The 20,856-nt window shown below is 38.0% G+C and overlaps 1 long non-coding RNA gene across 2 annotated transcripts in view; it reads left to right on the top strand.

The window, feature by feature from the left end:
- LOC140848710 (uncharacterized) overlaps positions 1-20,856 on the top strand; it is a 68,121-nt gene that overhangs the window by 13,377 nt on the left and 33,888 nt on the right. For both annotated transcript variants that reach the window (XR_012129820.1, XR_012129819.1), the window contains exons 3-4: positions 4,017-4,109; positions 5,035-5,129. This is a non-coding gene — a long non-coding RNA (uncharacterized lncRNA). The remainder of the gene's footprint in view (positions 1-4,016; positions 4,110-5,034; positions 5,130-20,856) is intronic.

The following is a 20,856-nucleotide window of genomic DNA, read 5'->3' as shown; positions in this document are numbered from 1 at the left end:
AATTACAGAAATCACTGTCTTCATCAAACATTTGAAAGGTGAAAGGATGATGATTCATGTCATATTGCAAGTAACTCTTCCTTTCTGGCCTCTGTAAAAGACAGATGAATCATGGGTTGTTGTAAAGTTTTCAGGTGATGATTCCAGTTACAGCAGCTACTCCAGATACCTTTAAAGGCACAAATTAATACAAACTCTGAGTCCAGGTATGTACCTATTGATCCAGCAAATGTCCTTTTATCTGTACAGAATTGCAAGACCCACCAGTTTGTTCTAACCTAGCAGGGACAACAATGCACCTTCATGATCTTGCTTCTGAGCTAAACCAATTCTTCTATTGTCTGACATAATATCACACACAGGGACCTTGATTATCTTGACATTTCTCAGAATATCATGCAAACTACACTGATGACATCATGCTTATTGGCCTTAAAAACAAGAACTAGAAGGAGCAAATGTCTTAGTAACATGCATTCCAGAAAGTGGAAAATAAACACCACACATTTTCAGGGACCTGCAACTTAATAGAGTCTTTTAGACATCTAGCTTGCCTACTAATATCATTGACCATAGAAAATCCACCAAGCAGAATGGTCTGAAATAGATGACCCTCAGTGAGTTCAACTAGTAAAGACTTTATCAAAACATACATATCAAAAACATGCAAATAAAGAAGCAGTTCCTTCCAATATCTAATATTTGCTAAGATAATGATGGTTCAAGAACATAAACTGTGCAATTTGCCCTCGTGGGCAATTTATAAGAATTAAGGAGGGTGATTTTAGTGTAATGCAGGGAAGGGGGATTGCACCATCCATGTGAGTCAACAGTGCACACCATAAGGTCCTGCCACCACCACTGTTTCTCCATGCTCCCTCACTACTGATTATTGCCAACACTCTCTTCTGAACTTAAATTCAGTCTCAGAAGCTTTCTAAATATAGTGTATCAAATAATCTCTACCAATCCACTGTGAGAAATAAAAGTTTCTCTCAAAATAGAATCCAGGTACAAGGCCACTTAATGGAGATCACAAAAAAAATGACTGAGAGGAGGAGGCAGCACAGTGAAGGGTGGGAAGTTAAATCTAACTTGTATCAGAGTGAAAAAGAGAAGATCCATAGTGTGTAGAGTAGTCAGGGAGAGGACTATTAGCTCTAGCAGTGAATGCAGAAAATTCCTTTGGAAGAAAGTTCATTTGCTTAAAACTAAGCTACTTCCCAACAGAGGAACCCTGCCTCTGAAATGACCGTGGCAGCCACGCATTAGTCTGCACATTGCTGCAGGTGCAAAGCATCCACTCTACAACAAAGTACAACACAGGCATCTAAGGACAAACACTGGCAATCACTCTCCTACTCTGCTAAAAAGAAAAAATTGAGAGTAGTATTTAATAGCTATCTTCACAGAGGCATGTAAGTTTCTATGTTAAGGGAACATAGCTTACAAACATAGTAAGCAAGAATCTCAGAGTAAAATAATAGTAAACGGATCAATATTATTAGGAGAGATTATTAGACTCCTTTGTTAAAGAGCCTTTGAATTGAAAAAGTTCCAGTCCATGGCTTTTGCTAATCATATCCCAAAAAGGAAACAGCAGTAAACTTTTTACATTAGAGGATCTTCTACAAATGTCTGCTGAATTAAATTGGAGTTGGAAAAACATTAAAGATTTTTTTGTTCTGCTTTTCAAATTGTTACACATTCCAATTTATTTAACTAAAACACTAGAGCTTTTCATTTCCCAAAATCCTTTCTTCAACCAAAGTCAAGGAATAGACTAACAAAGTAATTTTATTGTGGTTTATGTCAGAAATAACACTTCTCTTAGAAATGAAAACTAAGTAAGCAGTACTAAATGCTGGCAAGGATGAGGAGCAATAGGGAACTCTCACACATTGCTGCTGGAGTTGTAAACTGGTGCAGCCACTGTGGAAGATAGGTTGGCATTTTCTTAGAAAACTAAACATATTCTTACTATATGATTCAGAAATCACACTCCTTGGTATTTACCCAAAGGAGCCAAAAATTTATGTTCACACAAAAACCTGCACAAGGATGTTTATAGGAGTATTATTCATAATTTCCCAAACTTGGAAGCAACCAAGATGTCTTTCAGTAGGTATGTGGATAAAAAACTGTGGTACATCCAGACAAGGGAATAGTACTCAACACTAAAATGAAAAGACCTATCAAGCCATGAAAAGACATGGAGGAAACAAGTGCATTTTACCAAGTGAAAGAGGCCAGTCTATAAAGGCTACATACTATATGACTGTATTACTATATGATTCCAACTATATGACATTTTAGAAAAGGCAAAATGATGCAGGCAATAAAAAGATCACCACTTGCAGAATGGAGGAGAGAGAAATAGATGGAACACAGAGGGATTTAGGGCAGTGAAAATAAAGAAATGATAGATATATGTCATTATACATTCATCCAAACTCACAGAATTCATAGAATGTACAACACTATGAGTGAACCCCTAAGGTAAATATGAAATTTGAGTGATTATTATGTGTCAATGTAGGTTCTTCCTTGTCCAAAAAAAAAAAGGAAGGAAGAAAGAAAAAAGTCTACCATTCTAGTGAGTGATGTTGACAATAGGGGAGGCTATACAAATGAGGCAGTAGAGGTATATGGGATATCTCTCCACCTCCCTTTCAATTTTATTGAAAACCTAAAACTTCTCTTAAAAAATAAAGTCTTGAAAAAGGAAATAAATAAAAAGTAAGTATGCACTGGCCTAAACTAATTTATCTTACAATGCTTTCAGTTGGCCTAGATCTGGAACTACTATTGAATGGTAGGAAAACATTCCGTTAGACTACAACATAAATTCTTATAGTCACATAGGCAGAAAAGGAAGATTGACAGCTTCATTGGCTCAATCATTCTATTCCAGTCAAATTGGCCTTCTCATGTTCCGCAGACACCAAACATGCCTAAGATTTTCACACTTGCTGTTTTGCCAGCCTTGAACACTCACCAAGTAACAACACGGCCGACTCTCTTATTCCTTCAAGTCTTTGCTTCAAGTCACTTTCTCATTGAGCCCTCCCTGGTCAGCCTATTTAGAAGTTCAACACCCTTCCCCACTTTGTTTTTCCTCAGTACATACTGCTACCTAACATATCATGTCTGTTTCATTCCACTGTGAATCTCCCCTACTGGACTATAAACATGAGGACAGGAATATTCTTTTATTACTATATCTTCAGCCCTGAGAATGGTGTCTGGCATATAGCAGATCAAGAAATATCTGTTAAATGAATAAATAGATATGCAATCCTGTTACAAATCATGAAATGAAAAATGCCAGAGAAGTATGGTATATAGCCTTCAAATCTTCTCTTTCTTCCTAAGCTGAGGCAATATTTTACCTAGATCTTGAATACAGTCTACTTTATAATTTTATTTCCAAAATACCAACCTGTTTTGGTAGAAGAGAGACAGTACTGATAAATTATAAATGCCCTAGGAAATTTCAAATATTCTATTCTCTGCATTGCTCATAATACATTATACTTTGACATTTATAAAAATGGAAAACAAATAGAAATTAACCTGATCTTTAAAATGTGAATTATATAAATGTTATTGGACTGTATTTAAATCACACATTTTAAAAGTTCATATAATATTTAGCTTTAAGATCTATTACTACTTCATAACTTAGAATTCTTATATCAATGGATATTTATCTTTGATAGTTTAATATTTCTGCAACCAGTACATTTGCTAATCTAATAATATTCTTTTATATTCTTTGTCTGCACTATAAAATCTGTTTTAATACTAAATTTTTAACCTTCTTCCAAAGGCCACTCTCTGTAGGTAGATTATATACTCTAGGAAATGAGAACAAGCTGTTGGGAGGGTAGGATTAGAGAAGACAAGGAGACATTTAAGCAATGTAGATAATTAAAAATGTATATTGCCAGTAAGCATAGCTACTGGGCCAAAAGTTTTACTTGCATGCCCACTGACTACATGCCTGTTAACAGGTTTTTATGGACAGAAGTCTCAAGATTGAGATAAGATTGCCACAAGGAAGTCCACTGATGTATCCCATTGGGAGTGGATTCTTGAAGAAGACAGTGAGAGAGCATTATTTTATGATTTCAAATCTAGGGGATTTATGAGGGAATGGGGAGAGGGACACAGAAAGCAACAACCGTAGTTAATATACCCCAGGCACTCCAAGGTGTGACACTCTCTCCTGAGGATGTGTTGATTCAGAATGGATTTCTACTTTAACAGTTTTTCCCGGTTGAGTAAATTAACTCCTGTGGCTGACGATAAAGCACAGATAATTCAGATCAAGTTCAAAGAAGACTGTACTCATTGTCTGCTAATTATTCCACATGAAAACAAATGTAGTAATATTCTTTCCCTTTCAACCCCACATAGCTATTCTTCATTGTTTTAAAACAGATCAGAGAATCCATATCTAAACAGAAAGTTAAATTATTTTATAAAATGGTGAGGCTTACATTTCAGCTAAACTACTGAGTTCCTTTTCTCCTTCAAATTTATGTATGGCTATTTAACATATTTTTTATGTGTTTGTTTTAGTATTTTATAAAATTGGTTTTGTCTGTCAGTACCCCAAGAACAGGCTCAGAAAAATGAGATATTTTTGTTGTTATTGTTGTTTTATTCACTTATGTGTTCTCAGCACACAAAACAGTACATGGCACATAGAAGGCACTCAATAAATATTTATGAAATAAAAGCATGAATTAATGATGCTGTTAAAGTAAGTGGGTATGTGTATAGATATACCTACAGAGATCAATCCATAATCTTTGTATATCTATATAAAGACTGAGCATCAATAGATTTTCCTTTCATGTCTGATTTAGACCAACTCCTCTTAGCAAATATAAAAGGAATCCTGGCTGAGGTGCTTATACTCTGTTAGGGAGACAAAACTACACCATGAAATAATTGGAAAATAAAGGAATATAAAATAAGCCATGAAACTGTTACTTACACCATCTATACTGTCAACATTCGTAGGAAGAACAAAAGCAATGTGACCATTATGGAAAGCTTCATGGAGAAGAAGATTTGAATCAGGTCTTGAAGGATAAGATGACTTCAGCATAGAAAAGGTAAAGACAAAAAGCATGTACAAGTTTTTCAAAATCATGATTCATTATAAAATACAATAAAAATATAAGCTTGAAGGAACCTAAGGATTCACACTACAGAAATTAAGGAACAACAGATTATTATGTATTCTTACTGTCAAGCTGAGTATTCATGAAGCATTGGTTCATCAGAAAATATTTATGGATTGCTTACTATATGCTAGGAACTATGTTGAGTACTAGGAAATCATAAAGTGAACATAATGAAGTCCTGCCTTCATGAAGTTTACATTCTGGTGGGAGAGATAAGTAAGAAACAAGTGAAAAATAAGACCATTTTGAAAATTACTTGAGAGACAAACATGTCAATGCCTGGGAAGGTTAAATATTGCATAGGATAATCAGAACAGGCCATCTGGGTGGAGTCCTTCATGAGCATGGGAAAGGAGCAATTAATAGACAAAATATTTCAATTAGTTCTTGGGTATGAATACAGAAAGGGCATAGAGAAGTGATCACTGAGGAAATGGGGCTAAGGAAACCACATCACAAGGTATGCAATAGAAGGAATTACAGGTAAGTAGGGAGCTGACCTGCTCTACAGAGACTTAGGGAGGTCTAACACACAGATGTGGTGACTGTGAGTAAGACTGAATTTTACATATAAATAAAAAAAATATGGGGATTAAGTGAAACTCAGGAGAGAGTATAATCAATTTAAACAACTCCAGAAAAAAAAAGTTTTAATATTTTTCCAAATTTGTTGAAAACCATAAACCCATGGATCTAAGAATCTCAACACAAGCAATGCAGAAGAAACATGAACAAAACCATACCAGGACATATCATAACCATGTTGCTGAAAATTAGTGATAAAGTCTTAAGAGCAGTCAGAGGAAAAAGACATATATTATGAATAGTGATGGAAAGATAAGAATGGCAGCTCACTTCTCATCACAAACTTTGCAGGCCAAGTTAGAGGAAAGCAGAGAGATATTTTAGAGCTCTAAAAGCAGGGGAGAAAAAACTATAAAATTATTTACCCAGCTAATTATTTTCTAAAAATAATGGTGAAATAAATATTTTATCAGAAAAATGAAAGCAAATAAATTTAACAATCTAGATGAAATGGATAAATTTCTAGAAATCCACTATTTACCAAATTTCTCTCAAGAACACATATATTAACCGAATAGTCTTCTATGAATTTTAATGTGTTATAATTAAAACCCTTCCCACAAAGACATACCTGGACCTAGCTGTCTTCCCTGGTGAATTCCATCAATTATTAATGGAAGAAATAAGAATTCTATACAAACTCTTCTAGAAAATAGGAAACGATAGTACCCATTTCATTTTATGAGCCTTTATTGCTCTAGTACCAAAACCAGACAAAGACAATATAAGAAAACTACCTCATGAACATAGACTCCTAAATCCTTAACATAATTTTAGCAAATTAAATCCAACAGTTTTTTGGAGGAAAAAGATGGCAGTGTGAGTAGTGTGGCAGAAATATCCACCCAAAACCACATATATTTTAAAAATACAACAAATACAACTATTCCTAAGAGTGACCAGAAGTAAGAGTGCACCAGCCAGTCTACATCTGGGAGAAGTCAATACCTCATGGAAAAGGGTAAAGTAAAAAGCCATGACCCAGTGGGACCCAAGCACTCCCCAACTCCAGCTAACCGGCGGGAGGAAAACAACCAGAGCAGGAGTGGGTGGAAGCAGAGGACTGCTAAATACCTAGCCCTAGAAATCTACCATGAGAGCACAGACCCACATTGCTTGGTGCTCTGGAGACTGGAGGGGATGAAAAGCAAAGTCTGAGACTAAGACAACAAACAGGTTCCCACAACCGGCTGCCCTGGGACAAAAGAGAAGCAGGCACTTTAAAAGTCTTAAAGGGGCAAGGGTTTAGAAGAAGGAAGAGGTGGACAAAATTATCTTGGCACACTCAGCCCAGCAGGCTGGGAACTTTCAGGAGCTTCAGGTACCCTATACCCCTGGTAGGCAACATAGCCCTGAGGCCCCTCACTGAGGTAAACAGCCTACCACTCCTCCCTCCCTGCTGGCACCTGCATGCAAACTGGCTGTCCCCACTGTTGCTGCAGACTGCACGGCAGCCCCACCTACAACAACTATACAGCTTAGCGAAGAGGCTTCTCCCTGCATGTGACTAACCAGCCAACTCAGAGGCTGCTCCCTGCATGTGGTTGACTGACACAGACAGCAGAGACAGATGCTGAGACCTGGAGGCATAAAAAGGCTTTGTTCTCACGGAAGAACCGACGCCACTCACCTATGACCCCTGCCAGCTCCCTAGGCCATCCCGAGGGCTACCCTACCCATGCAATTTAGGGGATTAACCCAGAGGCAGCTCCCTGCATGTGGTTAACCAGCACAGACAGAAGAGACAGGCACAGCAACTGCCAGCAGGAAGGAACTTTGTCCTTCCAGCTGATACCTGAGCCACTCGCTGGGGGCTACTCCCACAGTTCCAAGACTATGAAAAGGTAGAAGAACTTTGTTCAATCTAAAATCCCTCAAACACAAGAAAAAGGCTTGGTGAGGCTGAAATCACTGATCTTCCTGAAAAATAATTCAAAATAAAAGTCATGAGCATGCTAATGGAGCTACAGAAAAATAGTCAAGAGCTAAGGGACAAATTCAGGAGGGAGGTAACTGAAATGAAAGAAACAATGGGGGATTGTCTCTTCTCCACTTCTACACTGAGTCAGGATCCCTGTCCTCTCACTTTATCTCTAAATAAAAGCCTCTCCTTTGCTTTCCTAAAAAAAAAAGAAAGAAAAAAACAATGGAGGGATTTAAAGGCAGGTTAGGTGAGATGGAGGAAATAGCTAATGGAATAGAAATCAGAGAACAGGAATACATAGAAGCTGAGGCACAGAGAGAAAAAATGATCTCTAGGAATGAAAGAATATTAAGAGAACTGTGTGACCAATCCAAACAGAACCATATTCTCATTATACAGGTACCAGAAGAAGAAGAGAGAGAAAAGGGGATAGAAAGTGTCTATGAAGAAATAATTGCTAAAATCTTCCCCAATCTGGGGAAGGAAATAGTCTCTCAGGCCGTGGAAGTCCACAGATCTCCCAATACAAGGGACCCAAGGAGAACAACACCAAGACATATAGTAATTAAAATGGCAAAGATCAAAGACAAGGAAAAAGTATTAAAAGCAGCCAGTAAGAGAAAAAAGATCACTTACAAAGGAAAACCCATCAGGCTATCATCAGATTTCTCAGCAGAAACTTTACAGGCCAGAGTGGCATGATATATTCAATGCAATGAAACAGAAGGGCCTCGAACAAAGACTATGCTACCCAGCAAGACTATCATTTAAATTTGAAGGAGGGACTAAACAATTCCCAGATAAGCAAAAATTGAGGGAATTTACCACCCACAAAACATCTCTACACTGTATTTTAAAGGAACTGCTCCAGATGAAAGTGTGCCTAAGGCTAAATAGTTGTCACCAGAGAAAATGAAACTACAGCAAAGGAAGCAGACCAACTGAATACTAATCAAAAGCAAAATTAAATCAGCTACCCACAAAGTCAGTAAAGAGATACACAAAGAGTACAGAATATGACAGCTAATATATAAAGAGTGGAGGAGGAAGAAAAAGAAGGGAGAGAAAAAAGAATCATCAGAATGTGCTTATAATAGCTTAATAAGAGAGTTAAGGTAGACTGCTAGATAGTAAAGACAAGGATGCCCACTCTCCCCACTTTTATTCAACTAGTTCTGGAGGCCCTAGCCCCGGCAACCTGACCACACGAAGAAATAAAAGGCATCCAGACTGGTAAAGAAAGAGTCAAACTCTCACTGTTTGCACATGACATGATTTTTTTTTTTTCAGTTTTTCTATTTTTTTTTTTTTTTTTGAGAGGGCATCTCTCATATTTATTGATCAAATGGTTGTTAACAACAATAAAATTCAGTATAGGGGGGTCAATGCTCAATGTACAATCATTAATCCATCTCAAGCCTAATTCTCGTCAGTCTCCAATCTTCTGAAGCATAACGAACAAGTTCTTACATGGTGAACGAATTCTTACATAGTGAATAAATTCTTACATGGTGAACAGTACAAGGGCATTCATCACAGAAACTTTCGGTTTTGATCATGCATTATGACCTATAAACAATCAGGTCAAATATGAATATTCGTTTGATTTTTGTACTTGATTTATATGTTGATCCCACATTTCTCCTATTATTATTATTATTTTTATTTTTAATAAACTGCTGAAGTGGTAGGTAGATGCAAGATAAAGGTAGAAAACATAGTTTAGTGCTGTAAGAAGGCAAATGTAGATGATCAGATGATCAGGTGTGTGCCTATGGACTAAGTATTAATCCAGGCTAGACAAGGGCAGCAAGACATCCACAGATGCAGAAGATTTCTCTCAAAGCACGGGGGGTGAGGTTCTAAGCCTCACCTCTGTTGATCCCCAAATTCTCACCTGATGGCCCCCCTGCGACTGTGCCTGTCTTAGGTTGTTCCTCCCTTGAGGAATCTTACCCGTCTCTGGCTAACCAGTCATCTTCCGGGGCCGTACAGGGAAATGTAAAGTTGGTAAGTGAGAGAGAAGCCATATTGTTTGCAAAGGTTAGCTTTTTACTTCTTTGCAGATTTATGCCCTGTGGCTTCTATGCCCAGCACTTGTCTCGAGGTATCTTTACCACCTGGAGGAATTATGATACTCGGTAAATTCGATATGAGGCACGAATTCTATTTAAGGGTTGTAATTAGGAAGGAAGAACAAAGCTATAGATGTAGCATATGAAGGAAACATGGGAGGATTGATTATTTCTTTGACATATCTTCTTGTATAGTACCTTAAGTATGTATAGGTTTTAAACTACTAACTAATTTGCACACACATATTAACATAATAGGAATACGGTGACATAAACAAAGCAAATCTATAATTACCATCCATCTCCAGTGAAGCCAAGAAAACCATTTAGGCACCCTAGGCATTTGTGAAAAATTTATCTATGATATGATGGATATTGTCCAACTGTACTTGAACCATCAGACAAATTAAAGCAGCCCATTTCTGGGATCTGTTCACATCCCATATGTTCTTTTAACCATAGATAGTCTATAGTCATGAGATTTTGGAGTGCTACAACTTGCACCCCTCCCAACTCCTGGTTGAGTTCCAACAGTACAGATCCGGTCAAATTCATTGTCTCACTGTATGCACATGCCAGCCTAGACATCTCCCTCCTCATTCCTATGGCAAGTCCAGGAGACGGTGGGCTGGATGCAGCCACAACCGCAGCATCGTCCGGATCCCTGTGGAGGCTTTTTGATGATCATCCCCCGGCACAAGTCCTCCAGAGAGTGCTGATGCCGGAAGCTCCTCCTCATATCGTATCTTAGTTCATTTTCTGGGTATCCAAGCTAGGCCTTGATCTTCTGCGTAGAAACAAACAGACCCTTTGCCCACACTTTGACATGCCCTCTATACCACTGTGCAGAACTCATTGGAGGTCAGCACACAGTAACTGCTTTTTTTTTTTTTTTTTAATTAAGAGAAAGGAATATTATCAGAAAAGAGTACCTCCATAGCTGATCATCTGACACCCTTTAAGTGATCAACATTAAGGATATTTAAAGCATGCGTTGATCTTTGATTTACCAATAGTTTTATCCTGTTAAGGAGTAATCCCCCTTTTCTTTCTTACTTTCTTTTTTTTTTTTTTTTTAATTTTTAATCTACACTTAACATGAAGAATACTATGTTTACTATGCTCTCCCCTATATCAGGTCCCCCTTAACAACCACATTACGGTTACTGTCCATCAGCTTAGCAAAATGTTGTAGAGTCACTACTTGTCCTCTCTGTGTTGTGCAGCCCATCCTCCCCTTTCTCCCTCCCCCCCATGCATGCTAATCTTAATACCTCCCTTCTTCTTCCCCCCCCTTATCCCTCCCTGCCCATCCATCCTCCCAAGTTCCTTTCCCTTTGGTACCTGTTAGTCCATTTTGGGGTTCTGTAATTTCACTGCTGTTTTGTTCCTTCAGTTTTTCCTTTGTTCCTATACTCCTCAGATGAGTGAAATCATTTGGTATTTCTCTTTCTCCACTTGGCTTATTTCACTGAGCATAATACTCTCCAGCTCCATCCATGTTGCTGCAAATGGTTGGATTTTTCCACTTCTTATAGCTGAGTAGTATTCCATTGTGTATATGTACCACATCTTCTTTATCCATTCATCTACAGATGGACATTTAGGTTGCTTCCAATTCTTGGCTATTGTAAATAGTGCTGCGATAAACATAGGAGTGCATCTGTCTTTCTCAAACTTGATTGCTGCGTTCTTAGGGTAAATACCTAGGAGTGGAATTCCTGGGTCAAATGGTAGGTCTGTTTTGAGCATTTTGATGCACCTCCATACTGCTTTCCACAATGGTTGAACTAATTTACATTCCCACCAGCAGTGTAGGAGGGTTCCCCTTTCTCCACAGCCCCGCCAACATTTGTTGTTGTTTGTCTTTTGGATGGCAGCTATCCTTACTGGTGTGAGGTGATACCTCATTGTAGTTTTAATTTGCATTTCTCTGATAATTAGTGATGTGGAGCATCTTTTCATGTGTCTCTTGGCCATCTGTATTTCTTTTTTGGAGAACTGTCTGTTCAGTTCCTCTGCCCATTTTTTAATTGGGTTATTTGTTTTTTGTTTGTTGAGGCGTGTGAGCTCTTTATATATTCTGCACGTCAAGCCTTTATCAGATCTGTCATTTTCAAATATATTCTCCCATACTGTAGGGTTCCTTTTTGTTCTATTGATGGTGTCTTTCGCTGTACAGAAGCTTTTCAGCTTAATGTAGTCCCACTTGCTCATTTTTGCTGTTGTTTTCCTTCCCTGGGGAGATATGTTCAAGAAGAGGTCACTCATGTTTATGTCTAAGAGGTTTTTGCCTATGTTTTTTTCCAAGAGTTTAATGGTTTCATGACTTACATTCAGGTCTTTGATCCATTTTGAGTTTACCTTTGTATATGGGGTTAGACAATGGTCCAGTTTCATTCTCCTACATGTAGCTGTCCAGTTTTGCCAGCACCATCTGTTGAAGAGACTGTCATTTTGCTATTGTATGTCCATGGCTCCTTTATCAAATATTAATTGACCATATATGTTTGGGTTAATTTCTGGGGTCTCTAATCTGTTCCACTGGTCTGTGGCTCTGTTCTTGTGCCAGTACCAAATTGTCTTGATTACTATGGCTTTGTAGTAGAGCTTGAAGTTGGGGAGTGAGATCCCCCCTACTTTATTCTTCTTTTTCAGGATTGCTTTGGCTATTCGGGGTCTTTGGTGTTTCCATATGAATTTTTGAATTATTTGTTCTAATTCATTGAAGAATGTTGCTGGTAATTTGAGAGGGATTGCATCAAATCTGTATATTGCTTTGGGCAGGATGGCCATTTTGACAATATTAATTCTTCCTAGCCATGAGCATGGGATGAGTTTCCATTTATTAGTGTCCCCTTTAATTTCTCTTAAGAGTGACTTGTAGTTTTCAGAGTATAAGTCTTTCACTTCTTTGGTTAGGTTTATTCCTAGGTATTTTATTCTTTTTGATGCAATGGTGAATGGAATTGTTTTCCTGATTTCTCTTTCTATTGATTCCTTGTTAGTGCATAGGAAAGCTACAGATTTCTGTGTGTTAATTTTGTATCCTGCAACTTTGCTGTATTCCGATATCAGTTCTAGTAGTTTTGGAGTGGAGTCTTTAGGGTTTTTTATGTACAGTATCATATCATCTGCAAATAGTGACAGTTTAACTTCTTCTTTACCAATCTGGATTCCTTGTATTTCTTTGTTTTGTCTGATTGCCGTGGCTAGGACCTCCAGTACTATGTTAAATAACAGTGGGGAGAGTGGGCATCCCTGTCTGGTTCCCGATCTCAGAGGAAATGCTTTCAGCTTCTCGCTGTTCAGTATAATGCTGGCTGTGGGTTTATCATATATGGCCTTTATTATGTTGAGGTACTTGCCCTCTATTCCCATTTTGCTGAGAGTTTTTATCATGAATGGATGTTGAATTTTTTCAAATGCTTTTTCAGCATCTATGGAGATGATCATGTAGTTTTTGTCTTTCTTTTTGTTGATGTGGTGGATGATGTTGATGGATTTTCGAATGTTGTACCATCCTTGCATCCCTGGGATGAACCCCACTTGGTCATGGTGTATGATCCTTTTGATATACTGTTGAATTCTGTTTGCTAATATTTTATTGAGTATTTTTGCATCTACATTCATCAGGGATATTGGTCTGTAATTTTCTTTTTTGGTGGGGTCTTTGCCTGGTTTTGGTATTAGGGTGATGTTGGCCTGATAGAATGAGTTTGGGAGTATTCCCTCTTCTTCTATTTTGTGGAACACTTTAAGGAGAATGGGTATTATGTCTTCTCTGTGTGTCTGATAAAATTCCGAGGTAAATCCGTCCGGCCCCGGGGTTTTGTTCTTGGGTAGTTTTTTGATTACTGTTTCAATTTCTTTGCTTGCAATTGGTTTGTTTAACTTTTGTGTTTCTTCCTTGGTCAGTCTTGGGAGGTTGTATTTTTCTAGGAAGTTGTCCATTTCTTCTAGGTTTTCCAGCTTGTTGGCATATTGGTTTTCATAGTAGTCTTTAATAATTTTTTGTATTTCTGTGGGGTTTGTCGTGATTTTTCCATTCTCATTTCTGATTATGTTGATTTGTGTTGACTCTCTTTTTCTCTTAATAAGTTGGGCTAGAGGCTTATCTATTTTGTTTATTTTCTCAAAGAACCAGCTCTTGGTTTCGTTGATTTTTGCTATTGTTTTATTCTTCTCAATTTTGTTTATTTCTTCTCTGATCTTTATTATGTCCCTCCTTCTGCTGACTTTAGGCCTCATTTGTTCTTCTTTTTCCAGTTTTAATAATTGTGATGTTAGACTATTCATTTGGGATTGTTCTTCCTTCTTCAAGTGTGCCTGGATTGCTATGTACTTTCCTCTTAAGACTGCTTTCGCTGCATCCCACAGAAGTTGGGACTTAGTGTTGTTGTTGTCATTTGTTTCTATATATTCCTTGATCTCTATTTTGATTTGTTCATTGATCCATTGATTATTTAGTAGCATGTTGTTAAGCCTCCATGTGTTTGTGAGCCTTTTTGTTTTCTTTGTAGAATTTATTTCTACTTTCATACCTTTGTGGTCTGAAAAATTGGTTGGTAGAATTTCAATATTTTGGAATTTACTGAGGCTCTTTCTGTGAGCTAGTATGTGGTCTATTCTGGAGAATGTTCCATGTGCACTTGAGAAGAATGTATATCCTGTTGCTTTTGGATGTAGAGTTCTATAGATGTCTATTAGGTCCATCTGTTCTAGTGTGTTGTTCAGTGCCTATGTGTCTTTACTTATTTTCTGCCTGGTGGATCTATCCTTTGGGGTGAGTGGTGTGTTGAAGTCTCCTACAATGAATGCATTGCAGTCTATTTCCCTCTTTAGTTCTGTTAGTATTTGCTTCACATATGCTGGTGCTCCTCTATTGGGTGCATATATATTTAGAATGGTTATATCCTCTTGTTGGACTGAGCCCTTTATCATTATGTAGTATCCTTCTTTATCTCTTGTTACTTTCTTTGTTTTGAAGTCTATTTTGTCTGATATTAGTACTGCAACCCCTGCTTTCTTCTCACTGTTGTTTGCCTGAAATATGTTTTTCCATCCCTTGACTTTTAGTCATGCTTATCTTTGGGTTTAAGGTGAGTTTCTTGTAAGCAGCATATAGATGGGTCTTGCTTTTTTATCCATTCTATTACTCTATGTCTTTTGATTGGTGCATTAAGTCCATTTACATTTAGGGTGACTATTGAGAGATATGTACTTATTGCCATTGCAGGCTTTAGATTCGTGGTTATCAAAGGTTCAAGGTTAGCTTCTTTAGTATCTTACTGCCTAACTTAGCTCGCTTATTGAGCTGTTATATACACTGTATGGAGATTCTTTTCTTCTCTCCCTTCTTATTCCTCCTCCTCCATTCTTCATATGTTGTGTGTTTTGTTCTGTGCTCTTTTTAGGGGTGCTCCCATCTAGAGCAGTCCCTGTAGGATGCCCTGTAGAGGTGGTTTGTGGGAAGCAAATTCCCTCAGCTTTTGCTTGTCTGGGAATTGTTTAATCCCGCCATCATATTTAAATAATAGTCGTGCTGGATACAGTATCCTTGGTTCAAGGCCCTTCTGTTTCATTGCATTAAGTATATCATGCCATTCTCTTCTGGCCTGTAGGGTTTCTGTCGAGAAATCTGATGTTAGCCTGATGGGTTTTCCTTTATAGGTGACCTTTTTCTTTCTAGCTGCCTTTAAAACTCTTTCCTTGTCCTTGATCCTTGCCATTTTAATTACTATGTGTCTTGGTGTTGTCCTCCTTGGATCCTTTCTGTTGGGAGTTCTGTGTAATTCCATGGTCTGTTCGATTATTTCCTTCCCCAGTTTGGGGAAGTTTTCAGCAATTATTTCTTCAAAGAGACTTTCTATTCCTTTTCCTCTTTCTTCTTCTTCTGGTATCCCTATAATATGAATATTATTCCTTTTGTATTGGTCACATATTTCTCTTAGTGTTGTTTCATTCCTGGAGATCCTTTTATCTCTCTCTATGTCAGCTTCTATACGTTCCTGTTCTTTGGCTTCTATTCCTTCAATGGCCTCTTGCATCTTATCCATTCTGCTTATAAATCCTTCCAGGGATTGTTTCACTTCTGTGATCTCCTTCCTGACATCTGTGATCTCCTTCCGGACTTCATCCCACTGCTCTTGCATTTTTCTCTGCATCTCATCCCACTGCTCTTGCATTTTTCTCTGCATCTCATCCCATTGCTCTTGCATTTTTCTCTGCATCTCTGTCAGCATGTTCATGATTTTTATTTTGAATTCTTTTTCAGGAGGACTAGTTAGGTCTGTCTCCCTCTCAGGTGTTGTCTCTGTGATCTTTGTCTGCCTGTAGTTTTGCCTTTTCATGGTGATAGAGATAGTTTGCAGAGCTGGTACAAGTGACCGCTGGAAGAGCTTCCCTTGTTGGTTTGTGGCCTTTTCCTGGGAGAATAGCGACCTCTAGTGGCTTGTGCTGGGCACCTGTGCACAGACAGGGCTTCTGCTTCCTGCCCAGTTGCTTTGGGGTTTATCTCCGCTGTTGCTGTGGGCTTGGCCTGGCTGGGGCTGTTCCTCCAAAATGGTGGAGCCCCGTTGGAGTGGGAGCGGCCGGGGGGCTATTTATCACTGTAAGGGGCCTCTGTGCTCCCTGCTGCCCAGGGGGTTAGAGTGCCCAGAGATCCCCAGATTCCCTGCCTCTGGTCTAAGTGACCTGTCCTGCCCCTTTAAGGCTTCCAAAAAGCACTCTCCAAACCAAAACAACAACAGCAACGAGAGAGGGAACAGAAAGAAAAAAAAAAGGAAAAAACACGCGATTTTTTTTTTTTTTTTTTTTTTTTTGTCCTCAGGTGCCGGTCCCAGGCACCCGCTCACTGGTCCTGCTGCCCTGTCTCCCTAGCACCAGGGTCCCTGTCCTTTCAAGGCTTCCAAAAAGCACCGACCCACCGGTCCCACAGGGAAGGAACGCTCGATATTCTTTGTCCTCAGGCGCCGGTCCCAGGCACCCGCTCACCAGTCCCACCGCCCTGCCTCCCTAGCACCGGGGTCCCTGTCCCTTTTAGGCTTCCAAAAAGCACTCGCAAAAAAGAGAAAAAAAAAAGGGAAAAACGGGCGATTTCCTCTGTCCTCAAGTGCCGGTCTCAGGCACCCGCCCCCCCGGTCCCGCTGGGAAAAACGTGGGATATTCTTTGTCCTCAGGCTCCGGTCCCAGGCACCCGCTCACCAATCCCGCCACCCTGCCTCCCTAGCACTGGGGTCCTGTCCCTTTAAGGCTTCCAAAAAGCGCTCGCCAAAAAGAGAAAAAAAAAGGGGGGGAAACGCGCGATTTCCTCCGTCCTCAGGCACCGGTCTCAGGCACCCGCCCGCCGGTCCTGCAGGGAGAAACGTGGGATATTCTTTGTCCTCAGGCACAGGCATGACATGATATTTTATGTAAAAAATCCTAAAGAATTCACTCCAAAACTACTAGATCTAATATCTGAAATCAGCAAAGTTGCAGGATACAAAATTAATACACAGAAATCTGTTGCACTCCTATACACTAACATAGAACTAGCATAAAGAGCAATCAGGTAAACAATTCTACTCACAACTGCATCAAAAATAATAAAATACCTAGGAATAAACCTAACCAAGGATATGAAAAACCTATACCCTGAAAACTACAAGACACTCTTGAGAGAAATTAAAGAGGACACTAATAAATGGAAATTCATCCCATGCTCTTGGGTAGGAAGAATTAATATTGTCAAAATGGCCATCCTGACTAAAGCAATCTAGAGATTCAAAGCAATCCCTATCAAAATACCAACAGCATTATTCAATGAACTAAAGCAAGTAGTCCTAAAATTCATATGAAATCACAAAAGACCCTGAAAATTGCCAAAGCAATCCTGAGAAGGAAGAATAAAGCAGGGGGAGTTACACTCCCTGACTTGAAGCTCTACTACAAAGCCCCAGTAATCAAGACAATTTGGTACTGGCACAAGAACAGAACCATACACCAATGGAACAGAATAGAGAGCCCAGAAATAAACTCAAGCATATATGGTCAATTAATATATGATAAAGGAGCCATGGATATACAATGGGGAAATGGCAGCCTCTTCAACAACTGGTGTTGGCAAAACTGGTCAGCTACATGTAAGAGGATGAAACTGGATTACTGTCTAACTCCATGCACAAAAGTAAACTCAAAATGGATCAAAGACCTGAATGTAAGTCAAGAAACCTTAACACTCTTAGAAGAAAACATAGGCAAAACTCTCTTGACTATAAACATGAGCAACTTTTTCATGAATGTATCTCACAAGGCAATGGAAACAAAAGCAATATGAACACATGGAACTATATCAAACTAAAAAGCTTCTGTATAGCAAAGGACACCATCAGTAGAACAAAGAGGCATCCTACAGTATAGGAGAATATATTCATAAATGACATAGCTGATAAGGAATTTACATCCAAAATATATAATGAGATTATGCACCTCAACAACCAAAAAACAAATACTCCAATTAAACAATGGGCAGAGGATCTGAACAAACACTTCTCCAAAGAAGAAATTCAGATGGCCAATAGGTACATGAAAAGATGCTCCACATCGCTAATCGTCGGAGAAATGCAAATTAAAAAAAAATGAGATATCACCTCACAACAGTTACAATGGCCACCATTCAAAAGACAAGCAATGACAAATGCTGGCGAGGATGCATAGAAAGGAGAACCCTCCTAAACTGTTGATGGGAATGTAAATTAGTTCAACCAGTGTGGAAAGTTGTATGGAGGTTCCTCAAAAAAGTAAAAATAGAAATACCACTTGACCCAGGAATTCCACTCGTAGGAATGTACCCTAAGAATACAAGATCCCAGATTCAAAAAGACATAAGCACTCCTATGTTTATCACCACACTATTTACAATAGCCAAAAAATGGAAACAACCTAAGTGTCCACCAGTAGATGAATGGATAAAGATGTAGTACATATACACAATGGAATATTATTCAGCCATAAGAAGAAAACAAATCCTATCATTTGCAACAACATGGATGGAGCTAGAGGGTGTTATGCTCAGTGAAATAAGCCAGGTGGAGAAAGACAAGTACCAAATGATTTCACTCATCTGTGGAGTATAACAACAAAGCAAAAACTAAAGGAACAAAACAGCAGAAGACTCACAGAACGCAAGAATGGACTAATAGTTACCAAAGGGAAAGGGATTGTGGAGGGTAGGTGGGAAGGGTGGGATAAGGGGATTAAGGGCCATTATGATTATTACACATAATGTAGGGGACTACGGGGAGGGCAGTATAACACAGAGAAGACAAGTAGTGACTCTATAGCATGTTACTATGCTGATGGACAGTGACTGTAACGGGGTATGTGGTGGGGACTTGATAATGGGGGACTGTAGTAACCACAATGTTGCTCATGTGATTGTATATTAATGAAACTATAATAAAAAAATTAAATCCAACAATATATCAAAAGAATAACACACTATAACCAAGAATATTTCATTCCATGAATGCATGATTGTTTTACCACTCAAAAATCAGTTAAGATAATTTACCTTATTAACCAACCAAAAAAGAACAAAATAAATTTTTCAAAACACCATGTAAGAACTTATTCACTATGTAAGAATTTGTTCACCATGTAAGAACTTGTTCGTTATGCTTCAGAAGACTGGAGACTGACTAGAATTAGGCTTGGGGTGGATTAATGATTGTGCATTGAGCATTGACTCCCCTATACAGAATTTTATTGTTGTTAACAACCATTTGATCAATACATATGAGAGATGCCCTCTCTCAAAAAAAAAAAAAAAAAACAAAGTGAAAATAAAATCATCATCTAAATAAAAAAAATAAAAAATAAATTTAAAAAAAGATGCAGAAGAAACATTAACAAAATCCCATGCTCATTCATGACAAGAATTCTCTGCTCTCCACAAACAGAAGGAACTTCTATGACCCAATAAAAAATATCTACAAAATTCAGGAAGCATTGTGCTTAATGGTAAAAGAGTCAATAACTTCCCCCATAATCATGAGAAAAGAAGTATGTCCATACTCAGTGATTCTATTTTACACTTATAACTATTATTATATTCATATTGTACTGATGGTTTTAGATAATGTATGAAGGCAAGAAAAAGTGGGAAAATATTTTAAAAGATAAAATAGTAAAATTTCATTTTTATACAAATGATATGATTACCCATGTAAAAATCTCTAAACAAATAATGCAGATGATTTTAGAAGTCCACAAAATACACAACTAATATGCAGAAATTGTATTTCTTCATCCTAGCAGAATATAATTGGAAATTTAAATTTAAATAAAAACACTGCCACTTACAGTAGCTTTAAAATTATGAGCTAGTTAGGGATACACAATGAAATACGTACAAGAGATTTATGCTAAAAACTAGAAACTTTGTTGAGCAAAATAAAAATGACCTACGTAAATGGGAAGTAATACCATGTTCATGGATGAGAAGACTCAATATTGTTAAGATGTCAATTTCTCCCCAAATTGATCTACAGATTCAAGATAATCTCATGGAGAAATTGACAAGCTTTTCCTAAAACTCCTGTGAAAAACTGAAGGGCCTATAATTGCTGACATAATTTTGAAAAGGACAACCTTGGAAGATTCATACTACCTGACTTCAATACTTAACTTAAAACTACAATAATCAAGTATGGTACAGACAGATATGCAGATCAGAGAAACCAAATAGAATGTCCAGAAATAGACCTACATGTATTTGGTCAATTGATTTTTGACAAAGATAACACAGTAACTCAATGGGGAAAGGATTGCCTTTTTAATGAATGATGCAAAAACTGCTAGACATCTATATGCAAGAAAAAATAAACATTGACCTATACCTCACTCCATACAAGATAAATTAACTAGAATTGAATCATAGATCTAAATGTGAAAGCTAAAACAATAAATTTTCTAAAAAACAAACTAAGAGAAAATCTTTGTGACCATGAGTTAAAATTCTTACATAGGACACAAAAAGCATGAACTATAAGAAAGAATTAATAAATTAGGCTTCATCAAAATTCAG

This window comes from Manis javanica, chromosome 4, assembly GCF_040802235.1.
Source record: "Manis javanica isolate MJ-LG chromosome 4, MJ_LKY, whole genome shotgun sequence".
NCBI classification, from domain to species: Eukaryota; Metazoa; Chordata; class Mammalia; order Pholidota; family Manidae; genus Manis; species Manis javanica.
This window is presented reverse-complemented; position numbering and strand designations above follow the sequence as displayed.